The 15595-nt window shown below is 50.8% G+C and overlaps 1 protein-coding gene across 1 annotated transcript in view; it reads left to right on the top strand.

Moving 5' to 3' along the window:
- POU2F3 (POU class 2 homeobox 3) overlaps window positions 1-15595 on the top strand; it is a 68118-nt gene that overhangs the window by 23623 nt on the left and 28900 nt on the right. The gene's annotated exons all lie outside the window — the stretch shown is intronic.

Here is a 15595-nt window from a genome sequence, read left to right as displayed (position 1 = left end):
AGAGAGAGACAGAGAGAGAGAGAAGGAGAGGGAGAGGGAGGAGAGAGAGACTCCTCAGGGAATAACCCTAATACGCTCACATCTCCGCTTCACTGGAGGTATGTAGAAAGCGTGGTGTCAAACAGAAATGGAAAGAGTTCATTCTTCCTGGGAGCTCAGGGCAGACTTCATGGAGGAGGTAATCTTTGAATCTAGCTCTAAAGGGTGAGTAGGAATCTCTCAGGCAGAGAAAAGCGGGGTGGAAGGGCAGAAAATCCCGATGTGGGGGTGCACCGGATAATCCCGGGTTCCTTCTCGCTCTGATATTCTGCATCCAGGTTTAGGTGACGGTCTGAGGTGGGACTGGAGATCAGACTCCTTCATCTATACCGTGATTTGAAGTCACTACTAATGGTTCCTAAAGGGCTGGGTGCTTCGTGGGCCTATCCTTCGTGGTCAGAGAGCAATAATCTGGAGTCCAAAGCCAAAACCTCTTAGGCAAGCACTTTCTGCATTTTGTTCACTGTGGAAGTTGGCTAATGAGTGGAGGCCAACTTCTCTCTCTGTACTCGAGGCCTGAAGCAGAGAGAGGCTTCAGACTTAGCTACGAGGAGGGACTTGCCGCCAACATGGTTTATTAAACACCAGAACAGCCACCAAGGGAAAGAGACGGTCTTTGAATATGAGACCGATTCTTCTCTCGGGGATAGTTTTGCCAGGTTTGCTTTAAGGGCGGGAGGATGGAGGAGATTCCCAAGGGTTCTATGATCCTGAAGGAAAGTCCGAAGCAGGTTGGGATGGGGCCTGTGCCCTGTGCTTTCCACCCCGAGGAGGCAGGCTGGCAGCCTGGGCGCCGCCTCTCACTGTCCCCGGCCCTTGGAGAGGGTGCACGGGGAGGAGCCCATTCCACACCAAGATGTGACCACACCAGCCCAGTCCGGAGGTGGCCTGCTCCACAGGCCTGGTGGGTTTAACTGCCTATGTGATCTTTTGGAAATTTGAGAAACCCTCGTGCTTGGGACAAGGCTGGGGGCAGCCCCTGTGGCCCTAGGCAGCCTCCAGAGAGGCCCTGGGCCCTTTGAACATCTTTTGGGGTGTGGTTTGTCCAACAGTCAGGAGAAAGTATGCTGGTTTCTGCCAGGAGCGGGCCTCGCTTGAGTTTGCTTCACTTAGCCGAGCCCCATGGGGTGGGTTGTTCCCTCCTCCCTCCCCTGGAAAGGGTTTTTGGATTTCTCATTACTGACAAGAACAGACATGACAGATCTTTCCTTTCAAGAAGGGGGGAATTTTGGAGAAAGAGGCTCAGCCAGGTCACACTCCTTTACACTCTTACGCCGGAGCGCTCCTCTGCTCACGCGCATACACACCCATGCCCCCCCCCCACGACTCCCCCCTGCTACCTGTCACTCTGTCCCTCAGTGCCATTCGACACGGACACCCACAGGTCCACGTTCACACCAGCTCTCCTGCAGACCCGGGATCTCTCAAGGCACTGCATTGACGGTCATACCTCCACACTTCAGGGAAGGAGGAAAGTAAACCAACATTCACTGCCTGCCAAGCTCTGTGCAAGGGGCTGTGGGCACTTTATCTCATTGAATTCTCACTACAAACCAAGGGTGACTATCCCCATTCGACAGGCGAGGAAGGCGCCTCCCAGGCAGCCCCACCTTTTTTTGGCAAAGGATTTGGAAGATTGGCTAATGTGCCGAAGGTCACATGATGGGCCAACCGGCAGAGTCAGGATTCGAACCCACATCTCTTGGACTCCAGAGCCTATCTTTCCCATGAAGCCCGGCTGCATCCTCCTCTCTACTCCCTCCACTCTCTGCTCCCGGCACATACACCATCCTCAGGGAGAGGCCTGGGAGCCAGAGGCTGAGTGTGACCTCACTGTGACTAACTGGGAGGAAATGGGAGGCAGAGGGTGTGGGGAAGGGAAGCAAGCGTGGTTGTGTAGGAGAAGCCTGGTATGGTACGGAGAAGGGGTTGGCAGACACCAGAGAGCACAGAATGAGCGGCTGCCCTTCGTCGAAGCCCCAGTTGGAAAGCCTCAGCCAGTTGGTGCAATTGGAAGTCGCAGCAGATCTTGGCTCAAGAGTCCTACAGTTGCATGAGCAAGGGCCACTGGCTCTTCAGGATGTTTCACACTGAGCCTGTTAACTTCCGGGTCCCAGGAAAGCAGCCTGAGCCTATGTGGAGGAGGACTGTGGGAAGACCCAGGGCCCAGAGGCAGTGTTACCCTGCCGTCCCTGGGAAGGATAAGAAAGTGGAGAGGCAGCAGGATAAGACCAGATCCCCGGATGGGGAGGAGGACGTCCTGGTGCCAATGCTGTTTCTCTACCTTTCACTAGTCGTTGCCCTTAGACAGACATCTTCATCTAACTGGGCCTCAGTTTCCTCTCAGATAGAATGAAGACGCTTGTATGGGGTGATCTCCAAGCTCCTACAATCTGTCTCTTACGTTTCCTTGTTCTTTCTTGCCCTATTCTGACTAGTTGGTTTGACTCCCACTCTCCTTTCATTTCTTTCTCTAAAGAGAAATAGGAAAGAGAGTGTCCATTTCTTTACCCTGAGCTGGAGAGAGTGGGGGGAAAAAGTCCCATGAAATCTTTCCAGTCTTTATGATTTCATGTAATCCAGTGAAAAGAATCATTTGAAATGTAGGGGCAGAGGCAGAAGGATCCAGCAGGCTGGATGTGGGGCCCATCATTCATTCTTTGAATGTTTAGTCATTCTGAAGCGCTGGAGAGCGGGTGTCATGAGTAAGAAGATAAATTACAAAACAGCACAGTGAATTCCGTACGAGATGGGTAACGCTGAGCTCCTGGATACCTGCCTGAGGACATCACCACAGAAATGGTGTCTGAAGTGGGGACAGGGAAAGAGCAAGGGATCTGACTGGTGGAGAGGGCAGCAAGAATTTTCCAGGCATAGCAGCCAGTGAGTGTGAGGGCTCACTTGAGAAAGGGCATGGCTTCAGGGGAAGTGTGAGAAGATGAACATGGGGGGAGTTGAGGCAGGAGAACCCGGAGCTGTGAGTCGGGCCAAGTTGTGAAGAACTTTGAATGCACAGCAAGGAATTTTCTCCTGTGGGCAGTAGGGAGCCACTAGGTGTTTTCCAGCATGACTCGTTTCATTTAATGGAAGGACATGAGAGGGGGTGTGGGTGAGGAGGGAAGGGAGGTTGAAGGAGAGGCCTGACGGAATGCTGTTGGGGTAGGAGAAGTGGGCAAAGTTCAGGAGATGGATTACAGCAAAGAGGTCAAGCACAGGAACACAGTCAGGCTGCCTGGGCTGCAATCGTGGCCGTGTGGCCGTGTGGCCTTGGGAAAATGCCTCACCTTCTATGTTCCTCAATCTCCTCATCTGGAAAATGGGGAGAACAATGGTACCTATCTCACAGAGTGGTTGCAAAGGTCAAATGAGAGCGCGTGTGCCTTTCAGATAAGCGTCTAGAGCATATAAGCTGTATGGGTATTTGCTATTTTTATGACTGTGTCAGTATGCATGGACAGACTCAGATTTGAGAGAGAGCTCTGGTAGAAGAAAAAGAGGATTTGGACAACAGCTTGGACTAGACGGCAAAGGAACGGGAAGGGTTCGGCGTGATTCTTAGATTTCTAAGCTTGGGATGCTAAGCATGGGAGGGACTGCAAGCAGAGCTCAAGAGGCCAGGAGGTGGGACAAGTATGTCCGGATGATGGAGGAGCTGGAAGGCAGAGAATGGGCTCTAGGTACCAATACACAGTGAGAAACTGGGATCTGGACCCGGGGGAGAGGTCAGGATGCATATCAGGGAGTCACCATTGAATCGTGTTAACTGAAATGGTGGGAGAGAGGAAGGCCCCCTAGAGATGGTGTGCAGAGTAGGATGGGGACCCTGGGAAGACCGGCAGAAGTATCACGTGTGGGACAGGCTGAGGAGTGGGTGCCTACAGATGAGACGAAGGAGGGCTGGTCAAAGGGACGGGGAGGAGAGCTGCACCCACAAAGGAGAGATGTTCATGGCAGTGGGATAGCTGCAGCGTCAAGGGCTACAGAGGTACCGTAGCGCCCGAAGCCTGAAGACGGGTTCTGGGTTGGCAGTGAGACGAGCAGCGATGTCCTCATTGTGGTGTCTGTGCTAAGCACGGATGCCTGATTGCTGCAGGTGGGGGGCAAGTCAGAGTTCAGGAAATGAGGGAGAGACATGCTCATGAGGTGACAAAGCGGGGGGGGGGGGTATTGGCCTAAAGTGGAGACAGTGTGAAAGGAAGGCTTTGGAAGATGAGGGAGACTTTGGTGGGTGTGGGTCTGGGGAAGGATAGGAAATACCATCAGCATAGGAGACAGAAAAGAGAGAATGTGGACAGAGGACAGAGCCACTGGAAGGGGTAGCCTAGGAGAAGAGAAGGACTCGTCTGAGATGGTGGCATGGCTGGTTGCCCTGTCAGTGAGGTCAGGAGCCCAGGGGACAGCTCTCCGCCTCCATTCCCTGCTCTTTGGACCAACAGCTGTCTTCAGAAGGACGTCGGATGATCGAACTGGCTTCAGGCAGCCTTAGAGAGTCCGCAGGGACAGGGTCCCCCACCGGGGAGCCTCAAGCTGTTCTGTCCCAGTGACTTCTGAATCCCTCGCTCCCCACGGGCCACGAGGTTCCACCAGACAGATCAGAGCAATGTTTCCACGTATGTTGTTGAGTGCCATCTTGCTAGAAGACTCCAAAAGTTCTCTGAGGCCAGGAGGATATCTGATGCAAGTTGGCAGGTGTCCTTGTCCCTAAGCTTCGTGCCACCAAAGCTGAGAATCTGTGACCTGGGGTTTTCTCTCCGTCCTAGGCTTGACAGCTTTCTCAGCTCGCCTGCACCAGTAGGTGTCTCTCCCATGCCAGCCAGCCACAAGCAGTTACCCCGGCATGCCCCCATATAGCATTACGCTTTAAATTGGATGGGATTTCCCTTCATTGTTTTCTTGAGCGTGAACCACCGTGGTTCTCTGGCTGCTCCCAGGATGTGTTGATTTGTAGTATGTAATTAGCTCAGTGGGGCATCTTCTCTAAAATCAACAAAATTCAGCCTAAGGGAAGAAGGTCTCTGAGGGTCCAGAATGATGGAGCGGCTTCTCCAGGGAGGCCCATAACGGGAACGCAGGCCAGGCCAGACCAGGCTCTCAAGCTGGCAAGGGAGGGTCTGCAGGGATGGCATAGTCAGCGCTCTCCCCTGGCCGCTCAGGGGGCAGCCTCGGGAGAGCCAGCGCTAGAGCAGCCGAGCCCCAGACGGCAAGGGAAGGAACTGGTCAACCAAGTTCGACCGTTTCGTACCACCGACCTGTACTTCCTGGGTAGTGAGGAGTCAGAGGGGACTAGAACATGGGTCCTGCCCACAGGAGCTCCCAGCCAGTGGGGAAGAAAACACAGTGGAGGAGGCAGCGGGGGAGAGGGAGGTCCCCTGCACTGTGATATTAATGCCAATCGGGCTGGTTCTGCAAGTTTCAGAAAGCCGGGCAGGCACCCATTGTCAGGCACAGGTCAGGGTCATGAGCTGGAGGAAGGCTCTGAGATCTCCCTACAAGATCTCGGGGCGGGTGGGAGTGGGGATGGAAATTAAGTTTGGCCAGACTATCGGTCCTCTGAGGCTTGTTTCCCTCTGCGGGGCACCCAGCTCCTGCTTCCGTGCTTCCGAGTAGAGACAGGATTACAGGGGTGCGGGGGCAGGCTAAGAGGCAGAAGAAGACGAGGAGCCAGCAAGCTGCATTTTGCCCAACTTCAAGTGTTTGTACGTAAGATCCTTCATTTTCTTTCCCCTCTGAGGTGCCAAAGCGATTGAAAATCAGATACAGGAGGCTGACAGAACTGTGTTGGAGACACGGTTTTGATGCAAGGCCACAGTGGGCTTCCAAAGACCGTACTTAAGAATGAAACACGGCCACCAGACACAGGTAGAGCTGGGGAAGGACAGACCTTAAAGTCCCTGCTAGCCAACAGGCAGGTCTGAACAGAGGGACCAGAAGGGACCAACCCCCACACACCCACTTCCTTCTAAAACGGTGGTTCTCAGCCTTATCAGACCCAATGTCCCTTGGAACAAGGATTCTAGAAAGCCCCCTTAGTCTCCTAGAATGGAATTTATAGAAAACACAAATAAACATTCACAGGACGCTCTGATTTGAATAAAAGAATGAAAAAGAATTTAAACTAAAATAATAGATATTTCAGCAAGCAAATCCTTGGGCATACTCCCTGGGAAGGTTCAACGAGCCAATAGCATGCTAGTGTCCAGACGACAGACACAAATATAGACTGATAATGGTATGTTCTAGCGGCAGCTCAAAAGCCGTGATTTTCCAAAATGTGAATTCTCCATAAAGGTCCAAACAAAATTAGATAAAAATCTTTCCTCAATTTACACAGAAAATGGCATCCCCGGAAAAAAGCCAGTGCCTATTAAAAGTATGCAAAAGATACTTGGTGCTCCTATAAAAAAAAAATGAATTGGGTTCTAGGCTCCCATGATCACAGGCAGGCATGCTGCTCACGGACACAGATGTCAGGTGCGGCATTTGGAAGTTGAATGAAAGGTGCCTGGAACAGAAACGCTTCTTGTTCGGTGTCCCCTTCTGCACTAGCAGATCTAGAATGCCTACCCTCTGCCCGGTAAATGCAAACCGAGTTCCCCCCCCCCCATTAGCCAGAAAGATCACCCCACAGTTTTCAGAAAATGATTTCCAGGTTGGCAGTCATCCCCAGTGAGGACAGCTGACCCAGACCCACCAGGGACACAGGTCCCTTCCACCAGGGAAGCAGGATTTACTTGCTGTGAAGGCTGTGGTCCTTCTACACACACAGCCCCTGCCCTCGGAGAACGTACTTGCTATCCAGTGAGGGAGACGGGTCCGAGACATTCCTAAAAATATCGGGACGAGCGCTATGTCAGCCAGGGCTGCCGGAACAGGGGATGAGCTGGGCTCAAGGAATGGCTTAGATAGATGAGCCGCAGGATTAATTTTCAGGCAAGAGGTGACGGGTAAGATTAAATGACTCCTTCCTCCAGGGGGATTTCCCCACAATGGTCAAGGTAATAGAACAATAATCATATTTACTGGCTCCTGCCTGTGTGCAGGCACGGAGCGCAAAATGCATTATTAGCTCTTATCATGATGTCAAATATCCATTATTCCATTTAAAACTTCTGGCAACCCTGTGAGGCAGTTGGGATCATTCCAGGTCTATAGATAAGGAAACCGAGACGCTGAGCGGTGAAGGCATTTTCCCACCATCACGCCATCCAGAGGCGAGTTGAAAGCCAGGCCCGCTAGATTCCAGACAACCCGGCCTCGCCCCCCTCCATGGCCCTGCTTGTCTTGGGGGAGGCATCAGACAGCAGGCTTGCGCCAATTGTACTGTGCCTCCTATCCCTCATCCGAAGCTGAGAGCAGTGAGAGTGTCTCCTTCCTAGGCATGTCGTAAGGATTAATTACAGCCGAGATATATAACTCAGAATAGTCTCTGACATACGGTAATCGACCAATAAACATTAGCTCCTATTACTTTCTGATGAACGAGAACCCATAATTTTCTTGTCCTCTCCTCTTCCTGTGTGGCTGCGGAGCTGGGCTCGCACCAGTTTAGATGAGCTGCTGATGCCACCAGAATGGTAATTTTTCCTGCAATCCCTGAGCTCTCAAGCTAAGCCCCCCACCCACCCCAAGCTTGGGTGGGAAGCCTTTGATCAGTGTCTTTGCTTTTGGAGAGCTGGGCATGGCTCTTCCTTTGCCAGCCATGCGAGGCTCAGATGTCAGCTGTTCGGCGTTTGTGGCCCCCGGGCCTCAGCCCCAGTATCGGATGGTCCGAGCCTTGCTGAGAGCAGGGCAGTGAGGAGCAGACAGGCGCAGGAGCAGCTGTGGAATCTCGGGAAGACTGTCCCTAGCATACTCACCAGAGTGTGCCAACACCACCGTGGAGCCCGTCTGGGGCCCCTACTCCAGCACTGGCGTAAGTGCATGGAAGCATCTAGACAGGGCATGGAGATGGACTGTTTTCCCTCTCCGCGCGGGGGTGGGGGGATGGAGAGCAGCGAGGTTGCCAGGCGAAGAGGCCAGCCTCTTAACCCTCGCCCTGATTCTGCAGGGATACAGAGGGGGACTTCCCTTGGAGATTTCAGTGAGTTGCCTTTGGTGGAGGCAGACTCTGGTGAAGGGCCAGCCCTTCCCCCTCTCACGCAGGAGTCTTTTTGGAGCAGCTGTGTTGAAAGGGAAACCGGATTTGGCCCCAATCATGGAAGAAGCTAATACCATTTATCGAGCCCTCAGCTTAATAAGCACCCTGGGTTGGGTCCTTCATAAGTAGTATCTCATTTAAACCTGCCAGCAACCCAGTGCAGTAGCTTTTATGCTCTTCATTTCACAGATGGGGCAATGGGGTCTCAGAAAGGTCAGGGAACTTGCTTAGAGCCAGGATTCAAACCGAGGAGGATGGAATGTGCGGGCACTTGCGTGGAGTTAGATCTTACTCGCTATCACTTAATTCTTACGACAGCCTGGTGAGTGAGCATTATTATGCCCATTAGATAGCTGGGGAGACTGTAACTCAGAGCTTAAGGAAGTTACCCAAGGTGGAGCTCAGATACACAATAGGTCTGTCTGACTGTACCCGGCTGCAAGAGAGAGAGAGAAAGAGCGAGCTCCTGCGGGTGAGACGTGACCTCACGTTGCCCAGAGCCCCTCGTTTGACACCCGTACAGTACTTTTCCACATTTCCAGAGCCTTCTCACTCATACCGGCTGCCGCAGACCTCTCACAGCCACAGCTTGCCAGCTAGGATGGCAGAGATAACATCTGCAGGCTCGGGGAAGGGTGCCAGGTAAAGGGTGGGGTGAAGAAGGGTTCCCACCCAGAGGGTTTCCCTGGCCCCACGAGAAGCACCCCCTCCCTGGGCCTGTGCGTGAGAAGGGTGCAAGGAGAGGAGTGTTTGCCTGTGTACGTGCCTGCAGGGCCGCGGGTGGGACCTGGCTTTCTCTCTGCCCCCGAGGCAGAGGGCTGTCAAGGCAGCTCTAGGAACCAGGAGATTACTTCTCCCAGACTCACAGCTGCAGTTGAAAATATACTTTTTCCGTCTCAAATTTCCTTCTCCTGGTCCAGCCCCGAGAATGGCTTTGAAGGCTACTCCCAGGGCTCAGGAGCTGTTCCTACCTCTGTGCCCGTTCGGTTCCCTAAAATAGCAAACTAACTTGCAGGTAAGTGGTCGAGCCAGTGCGTATTCAGTTTACCTTGATGCAGGGTCTCCTTGCTAACAGGCACTGTGTTCGGTGCCGGTCCGCTGTCTCCAAATCCAGATCTTCCTGCTAATCGCAGCTGCCGTCCCATAGCCCCCCTGGACCTCTGCTGCTTGGGTTCACATCAAGCGTCAAGACTCCCCCCGCCTCCGCCCTGTGTGTCTACTAAACTCCCCTTGGCTCGCAAGCCCCAAGGATCCTTGGTTCACATCCTGTTTTGCTTTTGTTTCTTGGCGGCTCCTCTCCTGCGCTGGCACCCGGATTTCTTTGGCATGGACTGCTGCAGGGTGTCCCTGGTTTGAGGCTCACAGATGACAGACAGCGTGCTGGTCAGAGGTCCAGCTCTGGCACCACACTGACCTGGGTTCGAATCTTGGCTCTACCCACAGGCCCTGTGTCATCTGGTCACTTCACTCTCAGCCTCAGTTTCTGCCTCTGTAAAATGGGGGGAAATAATAGCATGAACCTTAGAGCATTGTTAGGAGATGGGTTTAAATGAGATTTTGAATGGAAAGTACCCAGGACAAGGTAAACACTCGATAGACGGGAGTTATTGGTGCTGTCACAGTAACATTGGTTGGGAGGTCTGGGGTTTACCTTTTTCCAGATGATAGTTCTGCTCAGATACCCCAGACCGCTGGCTTTCCTCTGAGGGTTCTTCCCTGTGCCCTGGGACCTGACTCAGCCCGTTACTAGAACAATAATAAAAATATGCCAGACTTGGTGTGTGCCAGGCAAACACGGGCCTGTCTCACTATCTCACTATACCTAAGGGAGCAGTTCCCGATATGTACGTTAAGTCGAAGTTTTGTAAACTAAATCTGACTTTCTTCACCAAGAGAGCCTGCTATTTAAAGGACTATTACATTGATTCTTTTCTTTTTTTTTTTTTTTACTTAAAGATTGTATTTATTTATTTGAGGGAGAGAGAGCACTAGCACGGGGAGGGGCAGAGGGAGAAGCAGACTCCCCGCTGAGCAGAGAGCCCGCACATGGGGCTGGATCCCAGGACCCAAAGGTCATGACCTGAGCCGAAGTCAGACTCTGCACCAACCGAGTCACCCGGGGCCCCAGACTGAATCTTTGCAATAATGAAAAATACCCTTTTACAGTCAGAACTAAACATGATCCATTGCACTTATTTGCTTAAAGTGAGTTGTACGTTAATCTCGCTCCCCCCACCCCCATCCCCCCACTCCCTCCCCCACCCCCCTAGTGATATCTCTCAGAGAATGAGTGTAATCCTAACAAGAACAATGTTTCAGCTTTGCCCCATCTCCCTGGATAGGCTCATCTGAGGACTGGGAAGTGGGTTTTGTAGACGGCTTGTTTGCTGGTAAATGAGGCCTGGAAAGATTTGGACACCCCGTCACTGGCGGTAAACGTGGATTCCTGCAACGGGCAGGGGTGGGACGCCTCTGCGCCCCCTAGCTCTGGGCTGGGACCCTCAAAGAGAGGAGCGATCGAGTTGCTAGGGCGAGAGCCAGCAGGCCAGAACAGGTTAAGAGCACTCCGTCTGCAGCGAGAAACAAGGCCACTGCCCAAAGGCAAGTTCTCTTCCTCTCTGACATGAACCAGAACCAACTTCCTTTCTGAGGACTTGGTGCTTCCCCTTTGCACTCAGCCTGGCAGCACCGAGGGCAGCTTCCCGACTAGCAGGGTACTTCCCAGAGCATGGCCTTGCCCAGGGGCCCGGGAACAGCAGCGGGACCTGGGGGTCAGCCTTTGCCTGGGATCTGGCAACTCAGCAAGGGCCCAGCGTTCTCAGGGAATGCTCGGGCAGGCCTCCGAGGGAGCAGGATCTGGAGAGGCCAACTTCACAAGAGGCCGTCAGGTGCCCTCTTTCCCAGATCGCAAGGACATCTAAGTGCTGGCTGGGTGCTCCGGAGAAGCAAGAGAACTGTCTTTGAGGTGTTGCAGGTGTCCTGCAGGTAGAGAGGAACGGGAATTACACAGGACTCTGTTTGGAGGGAGCCCTGGCGCTGGCGTTTACCCCCACTCTCACCCTCCTGTCAGGCTCTCATTCATCTTTCCAGACCCAGCTCAAAGGTCTCCTTCTCCAGGCAGCCCCCCGGGACCATCCCCTCCACCTTCTGTATCTCAACAGGCTTCTACCGTGAGTGGGTCTGCCTCCCGGACCAGACTGTGAACGACTTGAGGAAAGGGTCTGCATTTTAATTATTCCAGTAGAGCAGTGCCTGGCACAGAGTGGACATTCTGCAAGTGTTTCCTAAATAAATGGGTTGAGGGATAATTGGCATGGAACTGTCCGCCTGCCCATCCATCCCTCGGTCTTGGGTGCCGTGAACTCCCATCTCTCTGCTTATCACGGCCTTCCGTTCTTCACACTGCTCTGCTCCCTGTCATCTTTTTCTCAGCAAGTGATCCACAAAAACTCACCCCTCTCCCCAGGCAGGTGAGCTTGTTGGGATTATGCAAATAGAGTATGTCATGGGCTCCATCCAGTCGGCTCTGGGTAAATATTTCCCAACTCCTCCTCCGCTTGCTGGCTGGCCGGGCCGGGAGCCGTTGGCTGAGGCTCAGGGTTGCTTGGTGCTAGGGCCCCCTGTCTAGGGAATCCAGGGTCTGCCTAGAGGACACTGACCAGCCTAGTGCTTTAAACTCTTTGAGGTGGGCTTCAGCACCAAGCCATGTAGCCCAAGCCAGAGCAGACCCCTTAACAAATGCTTCTTAGGGTAATGTGGCTCTCCTGGGACTGCCCTCTCCTGGCCAGTTCCTGGAAACAGTGGGGGCAGGGTTCTCCAATGACACCTGATATCACTGTGACTATTTTTCATCAGCAAATTTGGGGTTCATCTCTAACTCTAGACTGAGTCAAAGACACACAGAGCCGCAGGACCAAAGGATCCCATAGGTCAGAGGTGCCGTGTTCCCAGAAGGGCTTCCCAGACCTCTGCTGTCCCCCACAAAGGCTTTTTCTTTCTCCCTTCTACCTTGTATGTCAATATACTTATTATAACTTGACATCTTACAACTAAGCTTTCACTATCTGCAGTGACATTTTAAAAGAAGAAAATAGAGCAAATTTTTATGAGGCTAAATATATTCAGTTTTTACCATCTGGGATTTTGCTTCTTTTGGGGGGGGTTGTTAAAATATTAACTGTATGTAATGAAATGATCTCACACCTTGCCCTAGATGGCCCTTGCCCCTATGTCTCTTCAGAAGCTCACCCGGGATTTCAGTCTCACCACCCAAAGTGCAGCCCACTCCAGAGTTGAGCCGATGGCGCTGTTAGGCCATTTTTTCTCCTGTTAGACCCCGATCAACCTCCCTGTGGTCACGACCTCTGGCGTTGTCACTCTGTTTGCCTTAGCTTCAGGCCTCGAGTCCTTCCCCTCCTCCTGACAGCCGTTCCATGTTTGAGAAGAGCTATGACCCCGAAATCTGCCCTTGACATGCTGATATCCACAAGTCCCCAAATGATTCCACACATCAGGTTTCTGACTGCTTTGCTGAAAGCAATTGCACACATAACACACGCACACAGCACACATGATAATACTACACACAATAATACAGGCCTACCTTCTGGGTGTAAACAAATTAATAATAGAGATAAAAAGGAAGACTTTTGATCCCTGTCCCATCTCAGCCCTCTTCCCAGAGGTAACGCCTGTTCTCGGTGTGGCGTGGATATGTCTAGAAGACTTTTCTTTCTGCCCCTGCACTATGCACATAGGTACAAATGGAAATGTATAAATGCTTGTGGGTTTTTAAAAGTGCATATATACGTACATATATGTGTATACATTATACTGTGTGTATTCTTCTGCAACTTTCTTTTTAAACTTAAAGATGGGATTTATAGATCGTTGCATGGCAATACATATCGTTATATGATCTTCGTGACCACGTAACATTCTATGGTTCCAGTGTAATTTTACTTTTTTATTACCCTATTGATGGGCAGTGGGCTGTTTTAAGTTTATTTGGGGTTTTTTTGTTTTGTTTTTTTTTTACAGGGCTCTGATGAGCTCCTATGTGCCTTGATGCCTTTATCTGCATATATTTTGGTCTACCAATCACCCTCTTTAAGGGTGATATCCACAGGTGTGCAACATTCAATTGTCACATGACATCTGGTTATAGGCCAGAGCATAGTGGGGTCCCTTGTTCATTTGCTCATCCATTTCCTCGTTCAACAAACTTCTATTGAGCAGTACTCTACCTGTGTTATGCCCTGATTACAGTCGTCCCAAGCACAGACCAGCCTATAGTCGGCCTGTCTTCATGGAACTTACGTGGTCAAACAGGCGAGCCTCCCTCGATCCTCTGCTTCCGTTAGTACAGCCTAGCCTACGGATTGTTTTAAAAGATATTTATATCACACTGTCAACTTACATGCTCTTGGAATTCGTTAATGTCTCTCAAGTATTTTTAAATATTAACTGTTGCCTCAACTTGTACAGCTAATTTTCATATTCTAAGTAGAGGATTCTTACATTTGCTCCAACATTTTTATCTTATTACTTTCTTCCCATCCTTCCCTTTGTATTTTCAAGATTTTTTTTTTTTAAACTTGATATCTTGGGGCAAAGTACTAGGTAGCCCTGTTCCTCATACGGAGATTTATGAAGTATGCAAGCTACAGCTTCATCCAATTTACTGATCGCATTCTTAGCAAGACTGGACCACGCACAGAGTCCTACGGCATGCCATGGGAGATGTCGCTCCTAGATGATAGTGACTTGTTAATTAGTCCTGTCTTGACCATATGACCCCATCTTGACCTCCAGGGGTAATACATACATGCGTATATACGTGAATACATGTGTACGTACAATAATTACAGCATTCTCCAGATCTTCATTTCAAGGAACCCTATAGGAAAGGAAATCAGCCTAGTTTGGTATGACTTTTTAAGTCAGTGTGATACGGTGGAAAGAGGGTTGATTCTAGATCCCTTCAGACCCAGGTGCACATTCCACCTCTGCCACTTCCTGGCTGTAGGACTTTGGGAAGGCATTTGACTCCTCTGAGACCCAGTTTCCTGTATTCTAGGATTGTCCGAAGCATTTATGCATTAATCCCCCACGGATCCAATAAACAGCTACTAAGTAAGTAACAGGCATCGTGCTCTGCTGGGCAGGCCGTAGCAAACAAGACAGACCTCCCAGGTAATAAACGTGCACCATCATTATCTTCATGTTGTTTTGGGGGCAAAAGCAAGGAACACCTTCCTTGGAATATATTTTACAGACACTTAGCCCGAAGTCCTTGAGACCTGGGTAAGAATCTGAGATTATTTCCCTTTCTAGGCAGGGAAACAGACAGATGGTTAGAGAATCCTTTGACGCAAGCTCACTCAACCTTTCTATAACAAACTTGGTAACTGCTCCCCAGCCTTCGAGAATTTAGCTCACACTGTCAATTGTGGGGGTTCAACCAACCCTTGTCCCGGGAACCCTATCCCAGGCTAATAGGGGTAGCAGGATAGATACGTACTCAATAAAAATTGAACCAAAGGGGGAGCCCGATGTTAAAGAGAGCTGCGTCGAGCTACTATAGTGGCTCGCTTATCCAGAGAGCCCGAAGCTTCACCTGTTTAGAGCCACACTAAGAATAAGAAGGGAGCAAACCAAGTCCTTTCTCAGAGCCTTAAATTTTCATTTCAGAAACAGATGTAATGAGCTTAATGACCTGGTTTTTCCAGCCCTTAGCAAATAAAAGCTGCAAATGTGAGCTGGAATAGGGGCTGCTAGAAGCAAACATACCAACAGTAGCAGATAAAAATCTGGTGCGAGAAAGGAGTTTAAGGAGCAGAGCTAAAGAAAAAAAACTATTGGGGGCCGTTCAGTGCCTCGGCCAACAGAGGCCAAACGCTTTGTCCCCCCGAGGGCATGACTGCTTTTAAAAGGAGTTCACAATTATGACTTGAGTCATTCACTAAATTATCTTTCAGCTACTCTTCAAGGGAAAGTAGAGATGTATATATCACCTTTTAGCAAGATCTCTATTCAAAATGAAACCAATCGATACCTATCCCAGATTGAAATAAAAGTCTTTGGAGCTGCAAGGGGATAGATTTCGGGACTGGAAATCTGCTTATGTGGGAGGGGCGGGGGGAATCGTAAGGATTCGAAAGATATGCTGGATTTTAAATCAAAGACTTGGGTTCAGATCCTAGTTCTGCTGCCAGCCAGCCATGTACTTCGGATAAATCTCTTACCTTCCGTCACCCTTGTTTTCCTCGACTGTCAAATGGGAATAACATCACCGCCTTTCCAATCTCGTGGGAATATGCTGAAAATCAACCAAAATTGTATGTTTGAAAGTGCTTTGTAAACCGTGGAACATCATGGAAAGGTCTAAGGGAGGTCTGTAGGCCACATCCCAGGCAG

The sequence above is a fragment of the Ursus americanus genome, chromosome 16 (assembly GCF_024610735.1).
Source record: "Ursus americanus isolate L20-20 chromosome 16, mUrsAme1.1.p, whole genome shotgun sequence".
NCBI lineage: Eukaryota > Metazoa > Chordata > Mammalia > Carnivora > Ursidae > Ursus > Ursus americanus.
The sequence above is the reverse complement of the archived record's forward strand: the minus strand, read 5'-3'. Positions and strand labels throughout refer to the sequence as shown.